This window comes from Cucumis melo, chromosome 2, assembly GCF_025177605.1.
Source record: "Cucumis melo cultivar AY chromosome 2, USDA_Cmelo_AY_1.0, whole genome shotgun sequence".
Taxonomy (NCBI): Eukaryota; Viridiplantae; Streptophyta; class Magnoliopsida; order Cucurbitales; family Cucurbitaceae; genus Cucumis; species Cucumis melo.
Window position 1 is genome coordinate 8,793,474 of NC_066858.1, and position 15,262 is coordinate 8,808,735.

Consider the following 15,262-nt stretch of genomic DNA (forward strand, 5'->3'; position numbering starts at 1 on the left):
CCACAATTGTTTGTCATTGTTGGGATCTAGATGATATTCCATGTTCTCATTCTAATAATGCCTTGTCTTTTTGGAGACTTGGATTAGAATTACATAGACATAATTTTGGTCGTGTAGTGTTCTAAATTTTATTTTATTATATAGTAAGGAGACACGACCTATTTGTAATATGCAACAAATTTCTACCCTATATAGTTTGACTTGAGAAGGACATATTGTAACGCCCCAAAATTTAGGTAATTTATTCGCAATTATCTTAAGTTTAATTTTTAAAATTTTTATTACGGTGTTATTTTCATTCAATTGTTGAAATATTTGATTTATGGAGATTGAAATTTATATGATATTTTGAAAAATATCTAGTTGTTTAAATTTGGAATCCTTGAGTGTGCCAGGGTGGAAGTGGGAGAGTGTCTATGCACTTCATTACAGGACTGCCTAGAACCGTGACGGGTTATACGGTGATTTGGGTAGTTATTGACAGACTTACGAAGTCAGCTCATTTTATTCTAGGGGAATCCACTTACACTCTAGTAAGTGGGGACAGTTATATATGACGAAGATAGTAAGGCTATATGGGGTGTCTGTATTTATTGTTTTTGACAGAGATGCTCGTTTCACAACAAAGTTCTGGAAAGGACTTCAGCTTGCCTTGGGCACGAGGTTAGATTTCAGCACAACCTTTCATCCTCAGACTGATGGTCAAACAGAGAGGTTGAACCAGATTTTGGAAGATATGCTGCGAGCTTGTGTGCTGGATTGTTTAGGGAGTTGGGACTCACATTTTCATTTGATGGAGTTTGCCTATAATAACAGTTACTAGGCTACCATTGGCATAGCACCGTTTAAGGCTTTGTATGGCAGGTGTTGTAGATCTCTTATATGTTGAGATGAGGTTGGGTGAGCAAATAATGTTAGGCCCTAAGTTAGGTCATATCACAATTGCAGCCATACAAAAGATTAGAGCTCGTATGTTGACAGCGCAGAGCAAACAGAAGAGTTATGCTGATGAACGACGTAAGGATCTAAAGTTTGTTGTGGGAGACATGGTTTTTCTAAAGGTAACACCTATGAAGGGTGTTTTGAGGTTCGAGAAGAAGGGGAAGTTAAGTCCATGTTTTGTAGGGTCATTTAAGATACTTGAGCGAATTGGCTCTGTAGCATGTCGTTTGGCGTTGCCTCCATCGTTTTCTACAGTTTATGATGTGTTCCACATCTCTATGCTGAGGAAGTATGTGGCAAATCTGACACATGTAGTTGACTTTGAACCATTGCAGATTAATGAGAACATGAGTTTTGAGGAGCAACCCGTTGAGATTTTGGCAAGAGAGGTCAAGATGCTTCGCAATAGAAGAATTGTGCTGGTCAAAGTTCTTTGTCGAAACCACGAGTTGAAGAGGCTACATGGGAGAGAGAGGTTGACATGAGGGCCCAGTACCCCGAGCTATTCGAGGATTATAAATTTCAAGGATGAAAGTTTCTCAAAGGAGGGAAGATTGTAACGTCCCAAAATTTAGGTAATTTATTTGCAATTTTCTTAAGTTTAATTTTTGAAAATTTTATTGGGGTGTTATTTTCATTAAATTGTTGAAATATTTGATTTTTGGAGATTGTAATTTATTAGATATTTTGGACAATATCTAATTGTTTAAATTTGAAATTTATAATTAAAGTTGTTTGTTTTAAGAGATTTTTGTTTGGGAGAATTTGATCAATTATATATGATTATGTAATTAATTAAATTTGAAGTTGAAATAATAGATAATATAATTATGTAAAGATATTTATTTTGGAAAAGATAAAGGTGATTTGATTGAAGAGAGAGGAAGATTTGAGTTTAAAAAGTAGATTTGATGAGTTTAAATGAAGAGAGAATGAGTTGTTTTATTTAGAATAAAATAAGGAAAAGATAAAAGAAAAGTAATAATAATTAAATTATTATTATTTTCTTTAAATAAGCTCCTTGGAAAACGCGATACTATTCATCTTCTTCTTCACAAACCCTAAAGTGAAAACCCTAACCATCACTGAATCCGCCGCCGCTGCCATTTTTTTCCATTCGACAACCATTAAAATCATACGTCGGCCACCACACCTTTTTATCGCAGCCACCGCATCAGTCGTTCATCTCTACCTCTATTAGACAGCCAGTCGCCTTCCACCCCATAGTCCTATCCAGCAATAATCGTCGACGAGCCATCAGCGACCGTCATTGTCAAAGTCAACCAGTGAGTTGCTCCCAGCCAAATTGTCGCTCGAGTCGTCCCTTCATGAGCCAACCTGAGCCGCACGCAACTCCAGCCATAACCCACTTCCTCGCGTCGAGCCACCGCCAACCGCAACCTTCTTCAAGACGCCCCTGCACATGTGAGCTACCTGCCTAGCCGATTTCCTTCCTTCAGCTGAGCCACCTAGCCAATTTTCCCTCTAGCCAAGCCATTTTGAGCCACCAAGCTTATTTTTTTCGCCTTTTCACCTACTTTTGGTAAGTTTTGGATAAGTGGATTGGGTTTTGATTAATGCCCAAAAAGATTGTTTTTTGGACTCTAATTAATTTAATTTTTTATTTTAGATTCAATTGGTTAGATTTTGATTGGAAGCTAAGCTGTGGAATTTTTCCCAACCAAGGATAATTTGGACTCGACCTAAACTTTGGGTAAGTTGAAGTAACTAGAATTTTTTATCCTAAATTAACTGCAAATTGAGTTATCATCTTAGTATTTGTCCTTACTGTTTTGGATTTTCTTGGGAAGCTTGACTGTGCTGTCGAGATTGTATTTCTGTGAATTAAGCTAATCTCCTGGTAAAAGATTCTCCTACTAGACCTTCGAATTGAAGTATGAGCTTGCATGTAACTTTTTGCATTATGCATTAAAGTAGCTAATATGCGTAATGTGTTTATGACTCATGTTGATTGGTAGTCATGACTAATCTATGCTTATGATGAGAGTTAGTTCTAACTAAGTTATGTTAATGATGACTGTTGATGTTGATGTTATGCATGAATTATTAATCTCATGATTAAGAATGCTATGGTTAATTATTCATGCCATGATTATGATGATATATTATGCTCCATGTTATGGTTAGGTCGTACTGTTAACTTTATCTATTAGAGTTGTACCCACATGGATGTCCCTCTGAATCACCACTTTTTATAATTGTATAGTCTGACGGGATCACCAATCCAGTATGAGATGATATGTTATGAGTGACTCGATGGGGTCACTCACAGCCCGATTGTCTTATTGTTTCTTTCAAGATTCACTAATGACCAGTTTGTTCTAGGTGTTCCTTGTTTTCACTGAAGACCAATTTTATCTTAGGTGTTCCTTTAAGTTTACCGAGGACCGGAGATGATCCTACGGGATCACAGATTGCACATGTTTAGGAACGTGCTAGTTAAGGGTACCGCTTTACAGAACCCTAATAGGAAGTTAACAGTCACCTAGTGGGACTAGTAGTAGGTCCCTCTTACGGAGTATATTTTTATACTCGCTCTTTTATGTTTAAATTTTTTTCAGGCAAAGGTAAAGGGAAAGGTAGAGGAAAGTTAGTGAATGACAAGAAGTGAACGTGGCATGCTATAGGGAATATTTCGCTTCTGCCAATATGATTTTAGTTCGATTTTAGTATTTCTCGTACTTTTATTATTACTCTTTAAAACTAGATAAGGCCCGAACTAGAATTTTGTTATTTTGAGATTTATTTCTATTTATTTATATATTTATGATTTTAAATAAGTATTTGAAATTTTGATCATGAACATTTGTTTTACCTTTCAATTTAATTTAAGAAATTTTATTTTTCTTTGAGTAGTAATGATCTCAGCTTAGTATAAAGAGTTCGGTCGTTACACATATGAGGTCTTCGTTTGATGTTATTGTTGTGGGGGATGACCGTGAGGTAAGCGGTCATCCCTCACGTTTACCCTTGTGTTTTTTCAATTTTGGTTGTTCAAAAAAATTCAAATTTGTTGTTGATATCTCGATATCTCTTAGAAGTTTGACATTTTAATTTGCAACAATTTTAACAATGGTTGTAATAGAGTCAATTGCAACAATTACTTATAATGTTTAAAAGTGTCACAATAAATAAATAAAATTAAAATACCTCTATTTAGTAACATAATGTTTTAAAAAATATTATGTCGTATATACCACTCGCTAGTTGCAACAATTTCTTTTATGTGTTAAGTATATTTTAATTTATACTCTGTAACTTTATTTTTCTAGTAAAAAATTGATATATTATATTGATTATAGTAAAATCTTAACTACCATTTCTTTTCTACATCAAAATTATTTATTATCTTAGTTAGAAAAGAACGATTATCTTCAAATTTTGAATTTTTGATATATATACTTTAACAAAATAGGTAAATTTGAATTTTCCATATATATATTTTAACAAAATAAGTAAATGGTAAATGTTCTCCTCACTTCCTTATTTTCAAACCTATACAACACCACCCTCTTTTTATACCTAACATTTTGTCTCCCACTATCCTCATTTTGGGTTTAATTTTCTCCCTTCCTACCTCTTTCCATGCATTTGATTTCCCTCAACACCAAAATATTTTCATCTCCAAGTTTTTGATACTTTCGTATTGGTTTACGAAATTATAGTTTATAACTTTCTATTGCTAATTTTATTTTCTTAATTCAATTTATGTTTCTTAATGATAGTGAGCTTGATTCTTAGTGTTTTTTATTTAGAGTTTTTAATCTCTTTTTTTTTTTTTTATTGTCGATACAATATGTATTTAGGTTGTGATGATCTACAACTGGTATTTGCTTTTTTCTTTGATCTCTGCCAACTGATCGTGTTCCTACAATTGTTTTTATTTAGGCAACTCCTTTGGTTTCATACCATATATTTTTAATGGAATTTTGTATTATTTGAATAGTGATTCTCGAATTTGTTTTTAATTTTTTAGTTTATTAGAAATTTCTACCACTTCTTCAAAACATTCTCATAAAGGAATCGAGAGTAGAGCATGTAATTAAATTATAGTATTTATGCTACAATCCTTTTATCTTCATTTTTCCTTTTTTCTTGATAATGTTATATAAATATAATATATTGTTATTACACATAATAGTGCAATATCTTTCTTTTTTCTTTTTGTGTGTCAAATTGAGACTTCCTACTATCACAGTCATGTATAACCTTTCTTTCCTCAATTAAATTGGTTATCAAATTTAATTGAAGTGATATTGTTAGTTTTTTTATATTTATATTGTAATAATAACATTTTGTTTTATTCATTTGTTAATTGGGACAAAGAAACAATCATCAAGATATACGACGGCAAGTTCGAATGAGTTACTTGAACCTGTTTCAAACTTGAAGACTTCTTGATGTTTAAGTAATTTTGATTACAAGTTTAATAATGATGTTGAACAAATTTTGTATCACGTTGTTGATACATTTTGATTTTGTTAAATGTTATAATATTTGTGATTGTTGGTATTTTGTAGAAGTTGTTGTATAGTTGTATGCATTTGGATTTTTTATATTTTGACGTTTCTGTAATTTATCGTTTGATTGCATGAGGTCGCATATATGGGAGGGTAGTAATGACCATATATATATATATATATATATATATATATAAACATCAATACAAGAGTTTAGTTGACGGTGCAAAACTGTTTACTATAAGGATAATACTTAATGGGCAAAACAAGTCAATGAAAATCGTTATCTTGATGGACTTTTCTATATTCTTGATAGGCAAAAGACGACAAAGTCTCCTTTCTTCATGGTTTTTGACCATCAAGAAAGAGTTTTGATGACTTGGTTTTGCCATCAAGAAGCCTGGTTTTCTTGATGAGCTTTTTATTATACTTGATGGGCAAAAAACATCAAATTCCCTATCTTGATGGCCCATACCATCAAAAAATGGTATTTTATGACATGTTATGATCATCAAGAAAATTAGTTTTCTTGATGGACGGGCTTTCTTGATGTATGCTACTTGATGGGCAATGACCATCAAGGTAGACAATTTTTGACGTGCTTTGCACATAAAAAAAAGGTCAAATTTATAGTAGTGTCAGGGCCTTATACATACTCCTTTCGCGGAATATATTCTATGGCCAGGAATCTCTTTATTTAGTATCCTTGTCACAAGGTTTTTATTGCGTTGGTGGTACGCGATCAGGCTCTTACAACTAAATTGTTATCGCATCGGTAGTACACAATCAGGGCCTTACAACTCCTGCACACCTTGATGTAAAGAGCAGCATCCCAGTGGATGAAGGAAGGCACGATAGAACTTAGGTTTTACTTTTGTGCCTTGCAAGAAAAGGAATGTAATTGTAAAGTGTGAACTCTGTAAAGTGTTAAGTTAATAAGAAGTTATGCTTATTCCGCTGCATCATTACTTGTATTTGTCGCTTAATAGTTATATTTGAGCTAAGTTTTAAGGACTAAACAACAGAGTAAAATCTAAACGTTAAGTACTTTTCGTTACAATAAGTTTTGTGAGGTCTCTAAAGTTTCAAAGTAAGAGCTTTGATATTAGACAGATGAAAGAAGTTGTTCCACTTACTAGGCGTTTAGAGCGTCATCTTGCGGTGAGGTACACAATGGGGGTCTAAACTGCACACCCTCATTTGGCTGCAGGAAGTGGCAATTAGAGCGGAGCGTGAAATCCAGCTCCAAACATAACCAGTCAAAATGAGCATGCTAGTACATATTTCAGTCACTCAACAATGTAGCAAGTGAAGGAATAAGAGTCTTACGCAGCGGAAGATTTAACAGAACCGATAACTCAAATTAATTGGAAGCCTAAAAATACCATTATGTTGGCGAAAGTACAGAAATCAATTTTCTACACTAAACGTGCTTTGAAATTAGATACAGAGAAGAGAAAATTTACTTACACTCGTTGAAGCGTCTATATCTACTAAACCTCCAATATTGGGGCACCACCACTTGAAGGTCTCCCTAATCTCTAAGCATGAACATTTTGGTTTGTGGGAACTAAAATTGGTAAATGGAATTTTGAGAGAATTTTCTTGAGAAAAAAATGCAGAGTATCATAATCTTTTTTATTTTTCAAAGGAAAAATGCTTCCTCCCCATTGTCATATCTTTTCCTCTCTTATCTTCAGACCGAATAAGAGAGAGTTAAAGAGAATCTAGGATATATGGGAGAACCACCAACATTCCCTGTATAAGTCCCTTATTTAGGAGAGTTATTAATTAAATTAAATTAAATTAAATTATTATAAAAACAATTATTTAATTTATATTTTAAATAACTAATTGAATTAATAATTAATTAAGAAAAATTTTCATATCCGGCAAAATATTTACAACATGTTAATAAAATGAAAAAGTCCATGAAAGTGACCATTTTTTAAACATTCCTAGTTTGTCCTTCCTTTTCATCGTCTTTCTTCTCTTCGTCTTTTTCTTTTTTTTTTTCAAACTGTTATTTGGTTCAAGATCGCATACCAAATATAAAAAATCTGTTTTTTTTTTATAATTGTTATTTCATTGTTCAAGATCGTGTACTAAATATAAAAGATTTTAAGAAAAATGTCATTTAGATTTGGGTAGTCAAATCTAAACGATCAAATCTAAATGATTGTGTACCAAAAATAGCAAAATTTAAATGATCGTATACCAAATATATTACGCGTTGTTGACAACAACATTATTGATAAGGTATCTATGGTAATTTCCATCATGGGCATGTGGACTTTTTCCGTTTTCGAAATTGTTCTATACAATTTAAATAGTTTGCCGCTTTGTTATATTTTTGTAAATGTCCTTTTAATTAATATTTTATTTAAATCATATTAAATGAATATCTCTCACATAAGATACGGTTTTAGTTTAATTAATTTAATTAAATAAAACTAAATTATTCATTAATTCTACAATTAACTAATTGCTAAATTAAATATATTATATTTAATTTAATGCAAATTTGAATCATATTCAAATATAAAATTCTCACATAAATTAATTTTGAATCATATCCAAAATAAAATTTATATAATAAAGTTTAATTAAAATAATATAAACTTTATATTATATTGGATCATCATACATTATATTAATTTCCAAAGTAAATTTAGACATTTCAAACTACAACAAATATTTATAAATCTCATTACCATTTACGAGCTAGGAAGGGGACCTTATAAGCCTACAAATTAGAAGCTACAACGATATAAAATTAATTCGTTAAACTCACTAACCACATTAATCAATATTTGTTAATTGTGTGTACAATTGACTAAAGACTCAATTGAATTCTTCTCACTATAGATATATTTCTGTGTCCATGGATATAGATCAATAACAATAAGTTACTCCTTCATAAGTGTTCATAAAACCAGCTAATTCAAATTACCATTTTACCCCTAGGTTACTTCTAGTCCTTAAATAACAATGCTCCTCTAATGAATAACTTGGTTTTTGGTCCAACCTTGGGGCGTCCAAGAATTGTTCCAAATTACTTACCCAAAACTTGGGGTTGAAACTAATTCAATCCTTGATGAGAAAATTCCACCAATTGCCTAAAAATTCGTCAACAACTTTCAAACAAAATAATCCACTTTAATCCAAATATTAAACTATTTAGGACCAAAATTAATATTTGCTAGACATGCGTAATTAAAACTTAATCAAATACTCACCAAAGTACTAAAATGGCTCAATTTGGCTAAACTGAGCTCAAATGGCATAAGAAAAGAAGAGGAGGAGGCTTGGCTCCACTAGATAGAAGTTTATCTAAAATTAGGGCTCACGCAATTGGGAGAGGGAATATGAAATTTTGCTATATTTTGGTTCATCTAGATTATTGACATCTATGGTATTTGAGTTTTAAATAAGTATAAATTTCAAAAATAGAAGATTAGGTGACTAAATGGGGTTTTAATACTTACGTCACATTTTGTAAATACAATTTAGTTTTGGAGTTTTAATAAATAGAAAATAAAAGACAAACTATTTACCTTTCATAGAAAAAAATCACTAAAAGACAAAATTCATTATACTTGATTTTTCTATAAGAGTAAACAATTTGTTTTTTTTTTTTTGACAATTACCTTTTAGTTTTACATTTTTCGTTTTCTAATATCAAATATTTAAATTTTCCTTCTATCTTCAATTGTCATGCTTTGTTATCTACTTTTCACTAATATTTCAAAAGCTAGGCCAATTTCTAAAAACTAAAAAGAGAAAATAGTTTTTAAATATATTTTTTTGTTTTTAAAATTTGTTAAAGAGCTTTTTACTTAAAAAAAATTATTATAAGAAATTGAAAAGAGATAGAGTTAATTTTTTTGAAGTAGTAATAATAAATAAATAAATAAATAAATAAATAAAAGAGATAGTTGCAAATATAGCAATTAAATTCAAAATAATTAAGTATATAAGAACCTTTAAAAAATTACAAATATAGTAAAATATGTCAAAGTCTATCAATGATAGACGATAGACGATATTGTAAATATTAGTCTATCATTAATAAAATATAAAAGTAGACTTTAAAATATTTATAATGTTTTTTAAGATTATTATTCTTTAAAATTTCTCGCATTCTAAATACCTTTGAATAAAAAGATGATAGGAGAGATGTTTGGGGTAGGTTATCATTAAATAAATAAATGAATAATGGTAAGGGTTGATAGAGAAAGAAAACGGTTGAACTTGGACTTGGGCAACATATATGATTAATTAAAGCCTAATGTATTTATGGATCTTTCTTATTGATTAATCAATGATTATAGAGTCGTCAAACCAACTTCTAATGCAAAATCTTTGATATAATCTTATATATCATGATCCACAAACCCTTTTATTATAATTAAATATCCAACTTGTTTCCGACCAAAATGGATTGTCACAATCATCCTACAAAGTTATAATAAAATAATTTTATACAACGGATTGAATCATTGGGAGTTTTTTCTTTTTTTTTTTTAATTATATTTTCTAGTCAATTGCTTGAAGTACTCGGTATTAAATATCTTGAAAGCTAAATATACTTTAGTTTTTTACTTAGACTTGGTAATATAATTTTGTAGATTATTGGATTGAAATTCATGCTTTCCATTATTGGTTATTATTGTAATCACACTGTTATTTTAGCAATTCTAATTAAATTTACCATCTACATCAAATCAATTATTTTTACTAACGTTCATGTCAAATTTGGACTAGAGAAAATGTACTAGGCATTTACATGGCAACAATGGTAAAGTTATTTATTTGATATTGGTGTAGTGCTTGTCACATTAACTTCAATGCTTAATAAGTCAGAGAAATATATGTACAACAAGTAGAGAACTTGAACATTATCTAAATGAACTTTCTTTAGAAGTCATAATGGTGTATTTATAGTGGAATCTTGATACGTAGCGTCCTTAATTGTCTTGAGTTTTCTTGTCATATCAGGCCTATCTTTCAAGCTTAATGGGCATGGGGCATGCAATTGGTATGACTCATTCTTAAAATTTTCAGGCTCGATTGAGCAGGTTAGTTTGACCTTTAAATTTACTCAAATCATCCTCTTCTCTCAAAGCTCCAAGTAGGTCGTAGTTATATGTTCCATTTATTGAGCGTAGAGAGTCGGTCTCGACCTCATCTTTGGTCGAAGTTGAGTCCGACTGAACGTTTTTTGCTCAAAGTCTAATTAACCATTTTCCTTAAACTCATTTCATATTCTTGGTTCAGTTTCTTATCCATTTATTATCGTTTTTTTGGCTTGATAATCTTTTCTTCTTTGCTATGTTAAATGACAAAATCATTGAAAATATCCCTTTTTAACATAGCAAAATGTTAAATATTTATAAATACTTTAATTGGTTTTACTTTATTTAAAAGTAATCATTTTTAGAAATATATGTCGACTTCTTTGCCGGCTATCCAAATATTGGGAGCCGTTTTCTAGACTAAATTCTCACTAATTTGAAGTTAACTTAAAACAATAACTTTCATAGTTTAATTTGTATAAATTTATGTATACATCGAGGATTAAGATCTAAATAAAGCGTTCGAGAACCTTTACAATGAGAAAGAAGAATTAAATATGTGTTATGAAAAGTAATCAGGCATGGAGAGAAGTGAAATTCACAGCCAAAAGCTTGAGGGGATCAATTAACAATAGTGTTGTGACTCTATCCAAAACAAGTCACGAACCTTTACTACCTCTAAAGCCATCACATTCACAAGACAACCATCTTGACACTATGAATAAGATGGTTACCTCACCACTGTGACTCCCTTTCCAATTATCGAAAATACATCATATCTTTTAATAGAAGAAAGCTTAGATGCATCCCCTTTATACTTTATACTCATCTAGTGTGCTTCTCCATTATTTTACAATAAAAAATAAAATTAAAAAGTAATTTTTAATTTTATTTTTATGTGGTGGAAAGATGAATAGCACACGAGATAAGTATATTCTAATAATTACTTTTTTTTTTTTTACCTCCATGGCAAAAGAGTATCTAATTATTTCATTTTGTGATATGTGTATATATTTATTGGCTGCTATCATAATTTTCTCTATAAATAATCATCATCTTTCTTAATCGTTTTCAAATTAATCTTTTGGAAGAAAGGAAAAAAGAACTTCACCTTTAATGAACTTTGGGAGCTAAGGAAAAGATTTCAAAGCCTAACTAAAATTGTAGACATCATATTGAAAATGAGGAACATTGACAAATAATTTTTTCTTTTTCTTAATTTTGTAGTAGTTGTCATGGAGGTTTTCTCAATTGTATATTTTAATTTAGTGATTGTGAGAGCTTTTACATTATATCCAGACAATTGTAATTATTGTTGAATTATTTGTTTTAGTTATTAAATATGATGATTGAAATATTGGTGATTTATCGTTCATGCTTTGTTCTCAATGGTTTTGTATTTTTCTATAAAAGATTACATGTTTCAAAAGAAATTTCTATTATTAGGATAGTATAAAAAGTTAATAAAGGCCTCAATTTATTATTTGCCACAAAGAACTTTTAAGAATTATGTGGAGTCCACAGTATAAACATTTAAATAGATTTTTATCAAATAATTAAAATTTTGTTTTGGTTAAAAAAACGAATTATTGTGTGAGAATTAAGGAAGGATTGCATGACTAAGAGTTGTGTATTGAGATGGAAATAATTAGAGCACTCCAAATAAGAAGTTGTTTAATGGGGTGTAGTTTAATGGTATTAAAATTAGGTAGGGATATTAGTTATTATAAAATGGAATTAAATACCACTATATACTTGAAAATTTTAACATTCTACCCTTCCACAATAAGGTTTATTCTTTAAATTGAAACTCCATGCAAGCCCAAACAAGCCTAAAGATCTATTATTTGTTTGGGCATTGGTAAGACCAATCCAATTTCCCAAGTCAAGCCTATGGCCCTACACTTTTGCATCTAACCACATAGGAAAAAAAAAAAAGTATTTAAGTTAGGAGTATCTGGATTTAATTAATTACTAATTATTACATTATAAAAAAAATATCTGAATAGTATATTTATAATTAATTTAGGGGCGTTCGGAAAATAGTAAAAAAATTTATGACAATAAAGTTCATGTTACTACATTTTCTAAATTATAAAAATAACAAATTTAAAAACGGATAGTGACTCTCTGATAACCTTTTAATATATCTAATTAGTTGTCATATTTGTCATATTAGCAATATGTGAAAAAGAAGTGCAATGAGCTGTTTTTTCTAAAAGTTTTGGTCTTCTGATGCAACTTCCCAAATTAAAATGCCATAAATATTTAAAATAAAGAGCAAAATACATTTTTACTCCCTAAAATTTTGGGATTGATGTCTATTTAGTCCCTGAAATTTCAAAAGAAATGCTTTTAGTCCCTCAAAATTTTAAAATACTTCTAAATGGTTCATCCATTGAGTTTACCATTAGTTGACTAAGGGAAAATTGACTATGAACAAATTTTAATTCAAGTTGCAATTATATATTATTAATTTTGTTAGGTGATTTTATATGTTTCTTTTCTTTTCTTTTTTCTTCTTATTTACTTTTTTATGTTTCTTTTCACTCTCCCTTTTTTCACTTCTCTCCTCCTCTGCAACACTGTTTCTCTTTTTTCTTCTTTCTTCTTTTTCTTCTTACTTTTCCATTTCACTCACAGTTTCCCCTTAGTTTCTCCATTTTATTCATTCCACTTCAACTTCATTTCATTGAACCCTCTCCTCGTCAGTTACTTAATGATGGTATGCAAATAACTCTTGGTACTTCCAAACAAAGGTTAATCTGGTTGTTGCAACAGTGGATTGTGACTATATAGTACAAGAATATAAGATAATTTCAAGTTTATATCATCTCATCTTGTGATACACTTATACTATGACATTTTTTTTAAAAAAAATCCAAATCTTTTTTGTCACGAGGGCAAATTAATTAAAAATTGTAGACTAAGTTTGAAGGTTGTTGAAATTTTAAAAAAAGGAAAAGGAAAAACTTCAGACAAGGATATTTGAGTTGAGATATAGTTGGTGTTTGGAAAGTTACCCAATGGCAACATACAACCAAATTAAGAAACAAAGAGAGGAGAAAGGTCCAAGAGAAGGGGTGAAGGGAGCAAGAAAAGAGATAGGGTGTTGAGACGAGGAGAAAGGTGGGAAAAAGGGAGAATAACGGGAAACATAAAAATAAAATAAATAAAAGGAAAAGAAAAGAAATATGAAAAGAAATATAAAAAGACACCTAATAAAATTAATTATGTATAATTGCAGCTTGAATTAATTTTTTTTTTCACACATGTCAATTTTTCATTAGTCAATAATTACAGTAAAATGGATGGACTCCATTTAGAAGAATTTTACAAACTTCAGAGACTAAAGTGTTCCTTTCGAAACTTTAGGGATTAAATAGGAGCCAACTCCAAACTTCAAGACCCAAAAATATATTTTAATTTGCTCTAAAATAAACGTTTCTACTTATTCTTTAAACCTCAAAATTAAAAGAAACCATCTATAACTAATTAAAACTGGTTGGGGGAATAAATTAATTACAATGTACAGTTTAGGATATTGTTCTTCAACTGTAACGTGAAATTGAGTACTACAACATAAACAATGAAGTAATTAAATAATTAAAGGTCAAAGTCACATCAACACGTTTGTATTTAAAATTGGATATATATAATCTCAAGATTTTTCAAATAAAGGAAAAAAAAAAACTTTTGATCTTTTTTTAAACATGATCATAATGCTTAACAAATTTAAAGTTTGGAAATAGAAAATACAGTATGTTTAGTTTCAGAAGAAGGTTAGAATAACAGACTACCCCATACGTGCCTTAAACTAAAAACAATTTTTAATAAAAGGGATATTAAATTACGATTTCTTGGAACTAAACTCACAAGTCATCTACATAAACTCCAAAACAATCTGTTTTGTTATAAATATTTAAATAGATTGTAAATACACCATATAGTTTGTTATACATACCATATATATCCGGTATATATTATTTTGGCACTCATCTATTGTCGAGTAACACCTTTGTATTACACCGTGAAAAATTTCTAAAAAGAGTTTTTCTTGAAAGTAAATGTATGTGTAAGTGGCATTGAGATCACATTAGGTGTTGGTTAATGCATCACTAACGTGAGGTATTGCGGTGAGACCATTGATGTGTTACTTAAGTGAGGCGTTGAGGTCGGTTAATAATTGTTGAGGTATTACGTATTGATTGAAAGGATCATTCCAATGACAGACTGCCTCATCGATCTTCTCTATTCTCTTCTTCTCCAATTTCTCTGATCCACCTTATCCTCTCTGATCCGTTCTCTTCTTCTCCGTCTTCATTTCAACCACATCTCCGACCTCATCCATCTTCTCTATTCTCTTCGTTCATGCCACATCTTTGATCGACCCCATCTTCTTAGTAACCTTCACGATCGACATCGCCATTCAACTAATGACGACGATGTCTCTCTGATCGTCTCTCTGCTGCTGACTCTATCGTCGTCACTTTCGATATGTAACTTTCTCTATTTCTTGGCTTTGTTTACATTTTGTTGGTTACTTATAGATGCTTGCAAGTATATCGATCCTTGTTCACTGGAAAATGATGGTGTTACGTTTCAAGTACATGAAATGCTTCACATTGTAGTTTTTAGGCTCTATAGGAAAAGAATGTTGAGAAAGGTGTTATGATTTTGTTGTTGTCTTGACTTTGGTCTAGTAACCTGTAACGACCCAACTCCTTATACTGAATCGAAGTCATTACTAAATATAGAACA